This window comes from Schistocerca americana, unplaced genomic scaffold (genome assembly GCF_021461395.2).
Source record: "Schistocerca americana isolate TAMUIC-IGC-003095 unplaced genomic scaffold, iqSchAmer2.1 HiC_scaffold_271, whole genome shotgun sequence".
NCBI lineage: Eukaryota > Metazoa > Arthropoda > Insecta > Orthoptera > Acrididae > Schistocerca > Schistocerca americana.
In genome coordinates, this window is record NW_025725985.1 from 60,001 (window position 1) to 72,511 (window position 12,511).

General features: G+C 52.1%; 19 non-coding genes across 19 annotated transcripts; 4 read left to right on the top strand and 15 right to left on the bottom strand.

The window, feature by feature from the left end:
- Nucleotides 1-3,731: 3,731 nt before the first annotated feature.
- On the bottom strand, nt 3,732-3,804 carry Trnam-cau. The gene has a single exon. It is a non-coding gene; the product is annotated as a tRNA-Met (tRNA).
- Nucleotides 3,805-4,785: 981 nt separating this feature from the next.
- On the top strand, nt 4,786-4,857 carry Trnag-ucc. Its single transcript has one exon. It is a non-coding gene; the product is annotated as a tRNA-Gly (tRNA).
- Nucleotides 4,858-5,113: 256 nt separating this feature from the next.
- Nucleotides 5,114-5,195, bottom strand: Trnas-aga. The gene has a single exon. It is a non-coding gene; the product is annotated as a tRNA-Ser (tRNA).
- A 139-nt stretch (nt 5,196-5,334) lies between these two features.
- Trnak-uuu lies at nt 5,335-5,407 on the bottom strand. The gene has a single exon. It is a non-coding gene; the product is annotated as a tRNA-Lys (tRNA).
- A 296-nt stretch (nt 5,408-5,703) lies between these two features.
- Nucleotides 5,704-5,775, bottom strand: Trnae-uuc. Its single transcript has one exon. It is a non-coding gene; the product is annotated as a tRNA-Glu (tRNA).
- A 308-nt stretch (nt 5,776-6,083) lies between these two features.
- Nucleotides 6,084-6,156, bottom strand: Trnam-cau. Its single transcript has one exon. It is a non-coding gene; the product is annotated as a tRNA-Met (tRNA).
- Nucleotides 6,157-7,140: 984 nt separating this feature from the next.
- On the top strand, nt 7,141-7,212 carry Trnag-ucc. Its single transcript has one exon. It is a non-coding gene; the product is annotated as a tRNA-Gly (tRNA).
- A 256-nt stretch (nt 7,213-7,468) lies between these two features.
- Trnas-aga lies at nt 7,469-7,550 on the bottom strand. The gene has a single exon. It is a non-coding gene; the product is annotated as a tRNA-Ser (tRNA).
- A 139-nt stretch (nt 7,551-7,689) lies between these two features.
- Nucleotides 7,690-7,762, bottom strand: Trnak-uuu. Its single transcript has one exon. It is a non-coding gene; the product is annotated as a tRNA-Lys (tRNA).
- A 296-nt stretch (nt 7,763-8,058) lies between these two features.
- On the bottom strand, nt 8,059-8,130 carry Trnae-uuc. The gene has a single exon. It is a non-coding gene; the product is annotated as a tRNA-Glu (tRNA).
- Nucleotides 8,131-8,438: 308 nt separating this feature from the next.
- Nucleotides 8,439-8,511, bottom strand: Trnam-cau. The gene has a single exon. It is a non-coding gene; the product is annotated as a tRNA-Met (tRNA).
- Nucleotides 8,512-9,492: 981 nt separating this feature from the next.
- On the top strand, nt 9,493-9,564 carry Trnag-ucc. Its single transcript has one exon. It is a non-coding gene; the product is annotated as a tRNA-Gly (tRNA).
- Nucleotides 9,565-9,820: 256 nt separating this feature from the next.
- Nucleotides 9,821-9,902, bottom strand: Trnas-aga. The gene has a single exon. It is a non-coding gene; the product is annotated as a tRNA-Ser (tRNA).
- A 139-nt stretch (nt 9,903-10,041) lies between these two features.
- Trnak-uuu lies at nt 10,042-10,114 on the bottom strand. The gene has a single exon. It is a non-coding gene; the product is annotated as a tRNA-Lys (tRNA).
- A 296-nt stretch (nt 10,115-10,410) lies between these two features.
- Nucleotides 10,411-10,482, bottom strand: Trnae-uuc. Its single transcript has one exon. It is a non-coding gene; the product is annotated as a tRNA-Glu (tRNA).
- A 308-nt stretch (nt 10,483-10,790) lies between these two features.
- Nucleotides 10,791-10,863, bottom strand: Trnam-cau. Its single transcript has one exon. It is a non-coding gene; the product is annotated as a tRNA-Met (tRNA).
- A 983-nt stretch (nt 10,864-11,846) lies between these two features.
- Nucleotides 11,847-11,918, top strand: Trnag-ucc. Its single transcript has one exon. It is a non-coding gene; the product is annotated as a tRNA-Gly (tRNA).
- A 256-nt stretch (nt 11,919-12,174) lies between these two features.
- On the bottom strand, nt 12,175-12,256 carry Trnas-aga. Its single transcript has one exon. It is a non-coding gene; the product is annotated as a tRNA-Ser (tRNA).
- A 139-nt stretch (nt 12,257-12,395) lies between these two features.
- Nucleotides 12,396-12,468, bottom strand: Trnak-uuu. The gene has a single exon. It is a non-coding gene; the product is annotated as a tRNA-Lys (tRNA).
- Nucleotides 12,469-12,511: the final 43 nt, after the last annotated feature.

Consider the following 12,511-nt stretch of genomic DNA (forward strand, 5'->3'; position numbering starts at 1 on the left):
TTCAACAGCCTGACGAACTTCATGTCCTGATCTGACAAGAAGGATCAGGTCGTCCGCATATGCGCGACAAATGAAAGAGTTCTCATTAAGCGCTATCCCAGTAAGTGAGCGCCTCATAACACACATCAGCGGCTCAAGCGCTATCGCAAACAGCATCATGGAGAGTGGGCACCCTTGTCGGACTGAGCTGTTAATGGGAATCGAGCCCGCTTCCCGACCGTTTACAATCACCTTCGATGTAGCCCCTCGTATTAGCCTCACAACGATGGAGATGAAAACCGGAGGAAACGCCATTCGACTCAGGACTGACACCAAGAAGTCATGGTTTATCCTGTCGAACGCACGATCGAAGTCCACAGATATCATCGCTGCTCGCATTTTACACGTTTCCGCAAGGGCGATAACGTCACGGTATTCACTTAACGCCGAGGATATGTTGCTTCGCACCCCTAGGCAAGCCTGATCAGGGGATATTGTCCTGGAAATCACCAGCTTGAGACGAGACGCTAGTAGTCGTGCAAAGATTTTATAGTCGGTGTTTAGCATAGTGAGAGGCCGATATTGATTAACACTACGACTCTCCGCCATCTTCGGGATAGGAAGAAGAAAGCCCGTCATAAAATCCGACGGTAGGCGCATGTCCGGACGCATCGCCTCATTGTACATCGACACCAACTGTGGCATCATCATGTCCACGAATTCTCGATAAAACTCTAGCGTAATCCCATCTGGTCCTGGTGATTTATGGGCCGCTCCTTTTGTGAGTGCCACCTTTATATCGTCTTCTGTGAGTGGCTCCATAAGCGCTGCCTTTTCCGTCTCTGTCAGTGTCGTTTGCAGATGTTGCAGTATCTCTTCCCCCACCAGACAGTCCGTCGGTGTACCGGCATAGAGGTGGCGGAAATGCTCTAAAAATTCATTTGCAATGTCCTGTTGTGTTGTCAGTTGACGGCCATCCAAACCGTGGAGCACTGTTACCAATGCCCGGCGGTAGCGTTTATGTTCCCGCGACACATGGTGCATCGAGGTACGTTCCCCAGTGATGGTGTCAAGACATCTCGCCCGTATTGGGATGCCACCCAGTCGTCGTCGCGTGATCGATAGGATTTGTGCCTTGACACGATGAACTTCCGCATGATGTTCTGCAGACGGCACCTGGAAGGACAGCTCACGAAGCATGGTGTAATAATAATCAAGAGTGTCTCGTTGCCATCTCGTCTTATCCCGACCATACTGTATGAGAGCTCTTCTTAATGCCGGCTTAGTACACTCGAGCCACCATTGAAGCACGGAGGTATATGTTGGTAGACGGCGTTGACATGTGACCCATACCTCCTCGACTCTCCGACGACATTCGGGGTCCGCCAAAAGTGACGAATTGAGCTTCCATGTCCCGCGGCTTCTCCACACACTTTGCCTAGGGAGTGATATGGTACAAATGTAAGCCAGATGATCAGTAAATGCCGCAGGCCATCGTTCCGCGTCGACCACCTTATCCTGTAGGCCAACCGAAACATATATTCGATCGAGTCTGCTCGCCGAGTGACTGGTATAAAAAGTATATCCTTCACGGTTCCTATGAATCATGTCCCAGGTGTCGCTTAACTCCAGATCCCGGCATAGCACATGCAATTCACGACAGGTATTGTAATGTGGAGTCTGGTCTTTTTGCGCTAAAACACAATTGAAGTCACCACCTATAATGAAATGATCGAATCTGCCGGTAAATAAGGGCACAATCTCTTCTGAATAATATCTAGCACGCGCCCGTCTGTTGTCTGTGCCGGAAGGGGCATAAACATTGAGAATGCGAATTCCATTAACAGTTATCGCCAGTCCTCGTGCCGAAGGTAGATAAGCCAGGTCGCGAACCGGAATCCCGTCCCGGACCAATATCGCCGTTCCACTGTCGTTGTTCGAGTGCGGCGAGATGTAGGAGATGTATCCATGGACTTCCTGGAACTCAGGAATGTAAATTTCCTGCACCATTAGTATATCCACATCCGACGCGTATATCATGTCCCTAAACAACTGCTGTTTCACGGGCGATCTAATGGTATTTACATTCACAGTCCCTATTCTGTATGCCTGGGGTCGAGTAGCTGTCATCTCCACATGATGTTAAAATGACAAAGTTTCACCGTATCGATAGTCCCTTTGCACATCCGCAGAGGGTCGCCCGACGGACGTGTCCCTGCGGCATTAGGTTTCTTGAGATGCGGACGGATGCGAGTCCCCACCAGTAGAATGGTCCGCATCGGTGATTTCGTCGTCCTGTTCATACCAGCTGATACTATTGGGGTGCTCCAAATTTTCCTGTGCGGCATTGATGTGTGACATCTGTTGTTCTTTCGCAGCATTAGACTCCACCGCAGAAGGGGTAGCAGGCCCCGGAGCGGATGCGTCTTCCGAGCGACATGACATCTTTTCACTGTCCGAATTCATATGGTCTGCGACATCCGAAGCTTGTGGTTCCAAGTCAGACAGTTCCATAGTGTTAGACTCATCTGGGCTTCCAAGAAGAGAAGGGAGCGTCTCCGCAGAGTTTAGTCGGCGCTTCTTGCGGCGCTTTGGCGAGCGTTGTTTGCGGGCCCTAACCTCGGCCTCTGGTGTTGGCAAATCTTGCATCACCTGCGCTCTCGCCGCCGCTACAACGCCCTGGGGCCGTTCCACTTCAGCTTCCATGCCTGTTGTGATGCTCTCATCCTCTTTCTGCACCACCTGTAATGTCTGGCACTGAGGGTTGGTGGGAGCTGTTCCTTCTTCAGTGGGGTCCGAAGGCGCCTCAGTCACCTGTGGCGTCGGTTCAATAGTGCGCTCCGACCTCGGCGTCACCTCCCCGCGAAGCGCCGCCACGTAAGTCATCGGCAGTGACGTTGGTGTAGTCGGATTCTGGAGGTCTCCGCTGGGGAGTTGCACGAGTCTCCTCTGCATACACGCAGATCGAAGATGTCCTTCACCACCACACCCGGAGCATGTCCGGGGCTGTCCATCATAGATGACAATAGCTCGACAGCCGCCGATGTTGATGTACGATGGCACATGTTTCGTAAGTGCAATTCGCACCTGTCGGACACCATTGAGCACTGGATACGTGCTAAAACTTGTCCAATGTTCGGCCGTATGACTGATAACTCTGCCATATGGCTGGAGCGATTCAGTGACCAAGGATTCTGGTAACTCGAATGGCAGCTCAAAGACTCGAATCGTACGCACGCCCAGGCCCGAATGAGCGACTAACACTTCGCCAATATGACCATCGGAGTGTCGGAACTGGAATCCTCGTTTGGCAGCTTTAATGATCTTATCGCATGCTGCGTCGTCAATCATCTTTACGTAAAGAGTGCTGCTCACGATCGATAAATGAATGCCAAGAACCTCAGTGTAATTAAGTTGCACTTCGTCCCTCAAGAAACGTTCGATTTCGAATGCCTTCGGTCGTGCATACTCGTTACAGAACGTGAACTGTATCGTGGTTTTTCGGAAATTGTGTGCCATTGCGTTCGATTCAAACAATAACACACGCGAGTGACGACGGTGTAAACACCGCTTCTTCCGCGAACGTTCGCAGCCGGGACATAAACAAGTCCGAGCTGCTCCGCGGCTAAAGGCGGACTGATAAACATATTGACGCTGGGGCGTAGACTCCTTGTGGATAACGAACGACAATTAAGTTCGTTCCCTAGCAACAGCAACGCCGTTAATTCAGCCATGATGTACAGCAAATTAAATGCCCCGGGTGAGGATCGAACTCACGACCTTAAGATTATGAGACTTACGCGCTACCTACTGCGCTACCGAGGCACGTTGCAAGTAATGTTACAGGAAACTTGGTAAGTCTCTCATATTAGAGATAGACAGTTTGCGCTTTCTCAAGAATCTGTTGTGTTGCTACACGTGCTTTCCCTACTTGCTAGATTAAACTGCTGCCGCAGCTTTTTCAACGGAACGCAGCACTGCCCGAGGTTACAGTACATCGCCCTTGCGGCACCTGAACACAGCGGCCTGTTGGGCCAGGCCGTCGTCAGAGTTCAGAAATAGCACGCGACCGTTCAAGTACGGTCTATTGCGTGCTGCGTGTATGGTTCTTCTCACAGCGAATCTTGCTATGCATTCCTGAGGCTGACGCAGCTCAGGCGAGGAATCGGCGCGGCAGCATTATAGCGAGAACAGCAGAACGATGCATCGGCCGGGATTCGAACCCGTGCCGTCCGCATGCTAAGCGAGCATTCACCAATTTTTTTTTTTTTTTTGTTCTCATTTCTTTCGTGGCATTTGTTGGGGGCGGACGTCCGATGGCGCCCGTTCATGTTCATCGTTGACTCGGTCTTTTATTACAGAGGGCAGATAACTCTCAGACCGAACACGCTGAGCTATAGTGCCGGCAAGCCTTAAGATTATGAGACTTACGCGCTGCCTACTGCACTACTGAGGCACATGCCATTGAACCACCGATGCTCGACAAGCTGCCCGTGCTTCCCGAGTACTTTTCTGCAGGGGAAAGTGGGATTGCCACCCAGCGACGTCGGATACAACCGAAAAAAGTGCTACACACGCGGAGTGCTCCACTACACTGCCTTAAAACGAATGCTCATCTCTATCGTGTGAGTAACCTTGCGGCCGCGGCGACTAGTCTTGCCCAAAGACGCAGCGTGCGTGGAGGCGCTACCCGAATGCGTGTGGATGCACCCTCCTACCTCGTAAAGCGCCTGCAGCTACTATCACCGTGGGCCGCTGCTGGCGGGCAGGAAGCCGACACAGCGGGGCGTTGCGAGCAGCGCCTGTGCGGTGGTGGTGTAATGGTGAGCATAGTTGCCTTCCAAGCAGTTGATCCGGGTTCGATTCCCGGCCACCGCAAGTGGCGCTGGTTTTTTCGTATGAGTATGTGAGCCGCGTGCTGTTAAATGAAGGTTTTTTTCGTCGTAGCTCCACGCAGACCATCCTGTCGTATGTCCCGACTTTGCTCGGCTGACGCGAAAGCTGACGCTTGGAATTCGCCCTTATCAAAAGGACAGGCACTATAAACGGCTGAGAGAGGCGAGGTGTGGAGAGGTACCAAAACGACAGGCAATCTGCGAAATTTTCTGCTCGTTGTTCTTAAAGAAAAAACCGACGCAGTCGGTAGGACTCGAACCTACGCTCCCAGAGGGAATCTGATTTCTAGTCAGACGCCTTAACCACTCGGCCACGACTGCTCGTAACTGAAGTTTCCCTGGAATCGTGAAGAATCCAACCGGTCTGCGCAGACTGTTGACAGGAAACGAACTCCGTGTACTGATTACGGCAGGGTTACCATCGCTACGAGACGAGCCATTACGGAAACGTTAAAATCTTCGGCCGGACAGGGACTTGAACCCTGGACCCTTAGGTTAAAAGCCTAATGCTCTACCGACTGAGCTATCCGGGCTCACGCTTGTTGTGGATGGAGCGGCTGCAAGCAATGTAAATAACTGGAACGCGTGTGTAGGCGTACTACGGTAATTTCTGGCTTCTGGCGCAACTGGCGACTTCACCGACTTCCCACTGACGCTGGTAGCAGCCCAACAGCGGACCAGAGCCTCTTCTCCCTTTATTCCGGTGCCGACAGTAATTGCATCATGTGCCTGTTTTCCCCGATTACGTTCGGTCGAAGCTTCGCAAGGTGGGCGACAAACGACAGTTCGAAGGCCAAAACGTGGAGCGTTGTGTGCGCAAAAACTTCCGTTCCGGTACCGGGAATCGAACCCGGGCCTCCTGGGTGAAAGCCAGGTATCCTAGCCACTAGACCACACCGGATTTGCTCGATAAGCGTGAGGTTTTCTCCGTCTCCTCTCGTATTTCGTGCTGAATCTGGACTCAGTGCAGTTCTCCGTTTGCGAGCATATTTGCGCCTACAGACTGGCATGGCGCACAGCTCGAAATTGACTATTCATTATTTTACTCCTAACAAGGGAAGAGAAAGATCAAAGTTGTACGTTGTCATAATTGGAAATAAACATATTGACGCTGGGGCGTAGACTCCTTGTGGATAACGAACGACAATTAAGTTCGTTCCCTAGCAACAGCAACGCCGTTAATTCAGCCATGATGTACAGCAAATTAAATGCCCCGGGTGAGGATCGAACTCACGACCTTAAGATTATGAGACTTACGCGCTACCTACTGCGCTACCGAGGCACGCTGCAAGTAATGTTACAGGAAACTTGGTAAGTCTCTCATATTAGAGATAGACAGTTTGCGCTTTCTCAAGAATCTGTTGTGTTGCTACACGTGCTTTCCCTACTTGCTAGATTAAACTGCTGCCGCAGCTTTTTCAACGGAACGCAGCACTGCCCGAGGTTACAGTACATCGCCCTTGCGGCACCTGAACACAGCGGCCTGTTGGGCCAGGCCGTCGTCAGAGTTCAGAAATAGCACGCGACCGTTCAAGTACGGTCTATTGCGTGCTGCGTGTATGGTTCTTCTCACAGCGAATCTTGCTATGCATTCCTGAGGCTGACGCAGCTCAGGCAAGGAATCGGCGCGGCAGCATTATAGCGAGAACAGCAGAACGATGCATCGGCCGGGATTCGAACCCGTGCCGTCCGCATGCTAAGCGAGCATTCACCAATTTTTTTTTTTTTTTTTTTGTTCTCATTTCTTTCGTTGCATTTGTTGGGGGCGGACGTCCGATGGCGCCCGTTCATGTTCATCGTTGACTCGGTCTTTTATTACAGAGGGCAGATAACTCTCAGACCGAACACGCTGAGCTATCGTGCCGGCAAGCCTTAAGATTATGAGACTTACGCGCTGCCTACTGCACTACTGAGGCACATGCCATTGAACCACCGATGCTCGACAAGCTGCCCGTGCTTCCCGAGTACTTTTCTGCAGGGGAAAGTGGGATTGCCACCCAGCGACGTCGGATACAACCGAAAAAAGTGCTACACACGCGGAGTGCTCCACTACACTGCCTTAAAACGAATGCTCATCTCTATCGTGTGAGTAACCTTGCGGCCGCGGCGACTAGTCTTGCCCAAAGACGCAGCGTGCGTGGAGGCGCTACCCGAATGCGTGTGGATGCACCCTCCTACCTCGTAAAGCGCCTGCAGCTACTATCACCGTGGGCCGCTGCTGGCGGGCAGGAAGCCGACACAGCGGGGCGTTGCGAGCAGCGCCTGTGCGGTGGTGGTGTAATGGTGAGCATAGTTGCCTTCCAAGCAGTTGATCCGGGTTCGATTCCCGGCCACCGCAAGTGGCGCTGGTTTTTTCGTATGAGTATGTGAGCCGCGTGCTGTTAAATGAAGGTTTTTTTCGTCGTAGCTCCACGCAGACCATCCTGTCGTATGTCCCGACTTTGCTCGGCTGACGCGAAAGCTGACGCTTGGAATTCGCCCTTATCAAAAGGACAGGCACTATAAACGGCTGAGAGAGGCGAGGTGTGGAGAGGTACCAAAACGACAGGCAATCTGCGAAATTTTCTGCTCGTTGTTCTTAAAGAAAAAACCGACGCAGTCGGTAGGACTCGAACCTACGCTCCCAGAGGGAATCTGATTTCTAGTCAGACGCCTTAACCACTCGGCCACGACTGCTCGTAACTGAAGTTTCCCTGGAATCGTGAAGAATCCAACCGGTCTGCGCAGACTGTTGACAGGAAACGAACTCCGTGTACTGATTACGGCAGGGTTACCATCGCTACGAGACGAGCCATTACGGAAACGTTAAAATCTTCGCCCGGACAGGGACTTGAACCCTGGACCCTTAGGTTAAAAGCCTAATGCTCTACCGACTGAGCTATCCGGGCTCACGCTCGTTGTGGATGGAGCGGCTGCAAGCAATGTAAATAACTGGAACGCGTGTGTAGGCGTACTACGGTAATTTCTGGCTTCTGGCGCAACTGGCGACTTCACCGACTTCCCACTGACGCTGGTAGCAGCCCAACAGCGGATCAGAGCCTCTTCTCCCTTTATTCCGGTGCCGACAGTAATTGCATCATGTGCCTGTTTTCCCCGATTACGTTCGGTCGAAGCTTCGCAAGGTGAGCGACAAACGACAGTTCGAAGGCCAAAACGTGGAGCGTTGTGTGCGCAAAAACTTCCGTTCCGGTACCGGAAATCGAACCCGGGCCTCCTGGGTGAAAGCCAGGTATCCTAGCCACTAGACCACACCGGAGTTGCTCGATAAGCGTGAGGTTTTCTCCGTCTCCTCTCGTATTTCGTGCTGAATCTGGACTCAGTGCAGTTCTCCGTTTGCGAGCATATTTGCGCCTACAGACTGGCATGGCGCACAGCTCGAAATTGACTATTCATTATTTTACTCCTAACAAGGGAAGAGAAAGATCAAAGTTGTACGTTGTCATAATTGGAAATAAACATATTGACGCTGGGGCGTAGACTCCTTGTGGATAACGAACGACAATTAAGTTCGTTCCCTAGCAACAGCAACGCCGTTAATTCAGCCATGATGTACAGCAAATTAAATGCCCCGGGTGAGGATCGAACTCACGACCTTAAGATTATGAGACTTACGCGCTACCTACTGCGCTACCGAGGCACGTTGCAAGTAATGTTACAGGAAACTTGGTAAGTCTCTCATATTAGAGATAGACAGTTTGCGCTTTCTCAAGAATCTGTTGTGTTGCTACACGTGCTTTCCCTACTTGCTAGATTAAACTGCTGCCGCAGCTTTTTCAACGGAACGCAGCACTGCCCGAGGTTACAGTACATCGCCCTTGCGGCACCTGAACACAGCGGCCTGTTGGGCCAGGCCGTCGTCAGAGTTCAGAAATAGCACGCGACCGTTCAAGTACGGTCTATTGCGTGCTGCGTGTATGGTTCTTCTCACAGCGAATCTTGCTATGCATTCCTGAGGCTGACGCAGCTCAGGCGAGGAATCGGCGCGGCAGCATTATAGCGAGAACAGCAGAACGATGCATCGGCCGGGATTCGAACCCGTGCCGTCCGCATGCTAAGCGAGCATTCACCAATTTTTTTTTTTTTTTTGTTCTCATTTCTTTCGTTGCATTTGTTGGGGGCGGACGTCCGATGGCGCCCGTTCATGTTCATCGTTGACTCGGTCTTTTATTACAGAGGGCAGATAACTCTCAGACCGAACACGCTGAGCTATCGTGCCGGCAAGCCTTAAGATTATGAGACTTACGCGCTGCCTACTGCACTACTGAGGCACATGCCATTGAACCACCGATGCTCGACAAGCTGCCCGTGCTTCCCGAGTACTTTTCTGCAGGGGAAAGTGGGATTGCCACCCAGCGACGTCGGATACAACCGAAAAAAGTGCTACACACGCGGAGTGCTCCACTACACTGCCTTAAAACGAATGCTCATCTCTATCGTGTGAGTAACCTTGCGGCCGCGGCGACTAGTCTTGCCCAAAGACGCAGCGTGCGTGGAGGCGCTACCCGAATGCGTGTGGATGCACCCTCCTACCTCGTAAAGCGCCTGCAGCTACTATCACCGTGGGCCGCTGCTGGCGGGCAGGAAGCCGACACAGCGGGGCGTTGCGAGCAGCGCCTGTGCGGTGGTGGTGTAATGGTGAGCATAGTTGCCTTCCAAGCAGTGGATCCGGGTTCGATTCCCGGCCACCGCAAGTGGCGCTGGTTTTTTCGTATGAGTATGTGAGCCGCGTGCTGTTAAATGAAGGTTTCTTTCGTCGTAGCTCCACGCAGACCATCCTGTCGTATGTCCCGACTTTGCTCGGCTGACGCGAAAGCTGACGCTTGGAATTCGCCCTTATCAAAAGGACAGGCACTATAAACGGCTGAGAGAGGCGAGGTGTGGAGAGGTACCAAAACGACAGGCAATCTGCGAAATTTTCTGCTCGTTGTTCTTAAAGAAAAAACCGACGCAGTCGGTAGGACTCGAACCTACGCTCCCAGAGGGAATCTGATTTCTAGTCAGACGCCTTAACCACTCGGCCACGACTGCTCGTAACTGAAGTTTCCCTGGAATCGTGAAGAATCCAACCGGTCTGCGCAGACTGTTGACAGGAAACGAACTCCGTGTACTGATTACGGCAGGGTTACCATCGCTACGAGACGAGCCATTACGGAAACGTTAAAATCTTCGCCCGGACAGGGACTTGAACCCTGGACCCTTAGGTTAAAAGCCTAATGCTCTACCGACTAAGCTATCCGCGCTCACGCTCGTTGTGGATGGAGCGGCTGCAAGCAATGTAAATAACTGGAACGCGTGTGTAGGCGTACTACGGTAATTTCTGGCTTCTGGCGCAACTGGCGACTTCACCGACTTCCCACTGACGCTGGTAGCAGCCCAACAGCGGACCAGAGCCTCTTCTCCCTTTATTCCGGTGCCGACAGTAATTGCATCATGTGCCTGTTTTCCCCGATTACGTTCGGTCGAAGCTTCGCAAGGTGGGCGACAAACGACAGTTCGAAGGCCAAAACGTGGAGCGTTGTGTGCGCAAAAACTTCCGTTCCGGTACCGGGAATCGAACCCGGGCCTCCTGGGTGAAAGCCAGGTATCCTAGCCACTAGACCACACCGGAGTTGCTCGATAAGCGTGAGGTTTTCTCCGTCTCCTCTCGTATTTCGTGCTGAATCTGGACTCAGTGCAGTTCTCCGTTTGCGAGCATATTTGCGCCTACAGACTGGCATGGCGCACAGCTCGAAATTGACTATTCATTATTTTACTCCTAACAAGGGAAGAGAAAGATCAAAGTTGTACGTTGTCATAATTGGAAATAAACATATTGACGCTGGGGCGTAGACTCCTTGTGGATAACGAACGACAATTAAGTTCGTTCCCTAGCAACAGCAACGCCGTTAATTCAGCCATGATGTACAGCAAATTAAATGCCCCGGGTGAGGATCGAACTCACGACCTTAAGATTATGAGACTTACGCGCTACCTACTGCGCTACCGAGGCACGCTGCAAGTAATGTTACAGGAAACTTGGTAAGTCTCTCATATTAGAGATAGACAGTTTGCGCTTTCTCAAGAATCTGTTGTGTTGCTACACGTGCTTTCCCTACTTGCTAGATTAAACTGCTGCCGCAGCTTTTTCAACGGAACGCAGCACTGCCCGAGGTTACAGTACATCGCCCTTGCGGCACCTGAACACAGCGGCCTGTTGGGCCAGGCCGTCGTCAGAGTTCAGAAATAGCACGCGACCGTTCAAGTACGGTCTATTGCGTGCTGCGTGTATGGTTCTTCTCACAGCGAATCTTGCTATGCATTCCTGAGGCTGACGCAGCTCAGGCAAGGAATCGGCGCGGCAGCATTATAGCGAGAACAGCAGAACGATGCATCGGCCGGGATTCGAACCCGTGCCGTCCGCATGCTAAGCGAGCATTCACCAATTTTTTTTTTTTTTTTTTGTTCTCATTTCTTTCGTTGCATTTGTTGGGGGCGGACGTCCGATGGCGCCCGTTCATGTTCATCGTTGACTCGGTCTTTTATTACAGAGGGCAGATAACTCTCAGACCGAACACGCTGAGCTATCGTGCCGGCAAGCCTTAAGATTATGAGACTTACGCGCTGCCTACTGCACTACTGAGGCACATGCCATTGAACCACCGATGCTCGACAAGCTGCCCGTGCTTCCCGAGTACTTTTCTGCAGGGGAAAGTGGGATTGCCACCCAGCGACGTCGGATACAACCGAAAAAAGTGCTACACACGCGGAGTGCTCCACTACACTGCCTTAAAACGAATGCTCATCTCTATCGTGTGAGTAACCTTGCGGCCGCGGCGACTAGTCTTGCCCAAAGACGCAGCGTGCGTGGAGGCGCTACCCGAATGCGTGTGGATGCACCCTCCTACCTCGTAAAGCGCCTGCAGCTACTATCACCGTGGGCCGCTGCTGGCGGGCAGGAAGCCGACACAGCGGGGCGTTGCGAGCAGCGCCTGTGCGGTGGTGGTGTAATGGTGAGCATAGTTGCCTTCCAAGCAGTTGATCCGGGTTCGATTCCCGGCCACCGCAAGTGGCGCTGGTTTTTTCGTATGAGTATGTGAGCCGCGTGCTGTTAAATGAAGGTTTTTTTCGTCGTAGCTCCACGCAGACCATCCTGTCGTATGTCCCGACTTTGCTCGGCTGACGCGAAAGCTGACGCTTGGAATTCGCCCTTATCAAAAGGACAGGCACTATAAACGGCTGAGAGAGGCGAGGTGTGGAGAGGTACCAAAACGACAGGCAATCTGCGAAATTTTCTGCTCGTTGTTCTTAAAGAAAAAACCGACGCAGTCGGTAGGACTCGAACCTACGCTCCCAGAGGGAATCTGATTTCTAGTCAGACGCCTTAACCACTCGGCCACGACTGCTCGTAACTGAAGTTTCCCTGGAATCGTGAAGAATCCAACCGGTCTGCGCAGACTGTTGACAGGAAACGAACTCCGTGTACTGATTACGGCAGGGTTACCATCGCTACGAGACGAGCCATTACGGAAACGTTAAAATCTTCGCCCGGACAGGGACTTGAACCCTGGACCCTTAGGTTAAAAGCCTAATGCTCTACCGACTGAGCTATCCGGGCTCACGCTCGTTGTGGATGGAGCGGCTGCAAGCAATGTAAATAA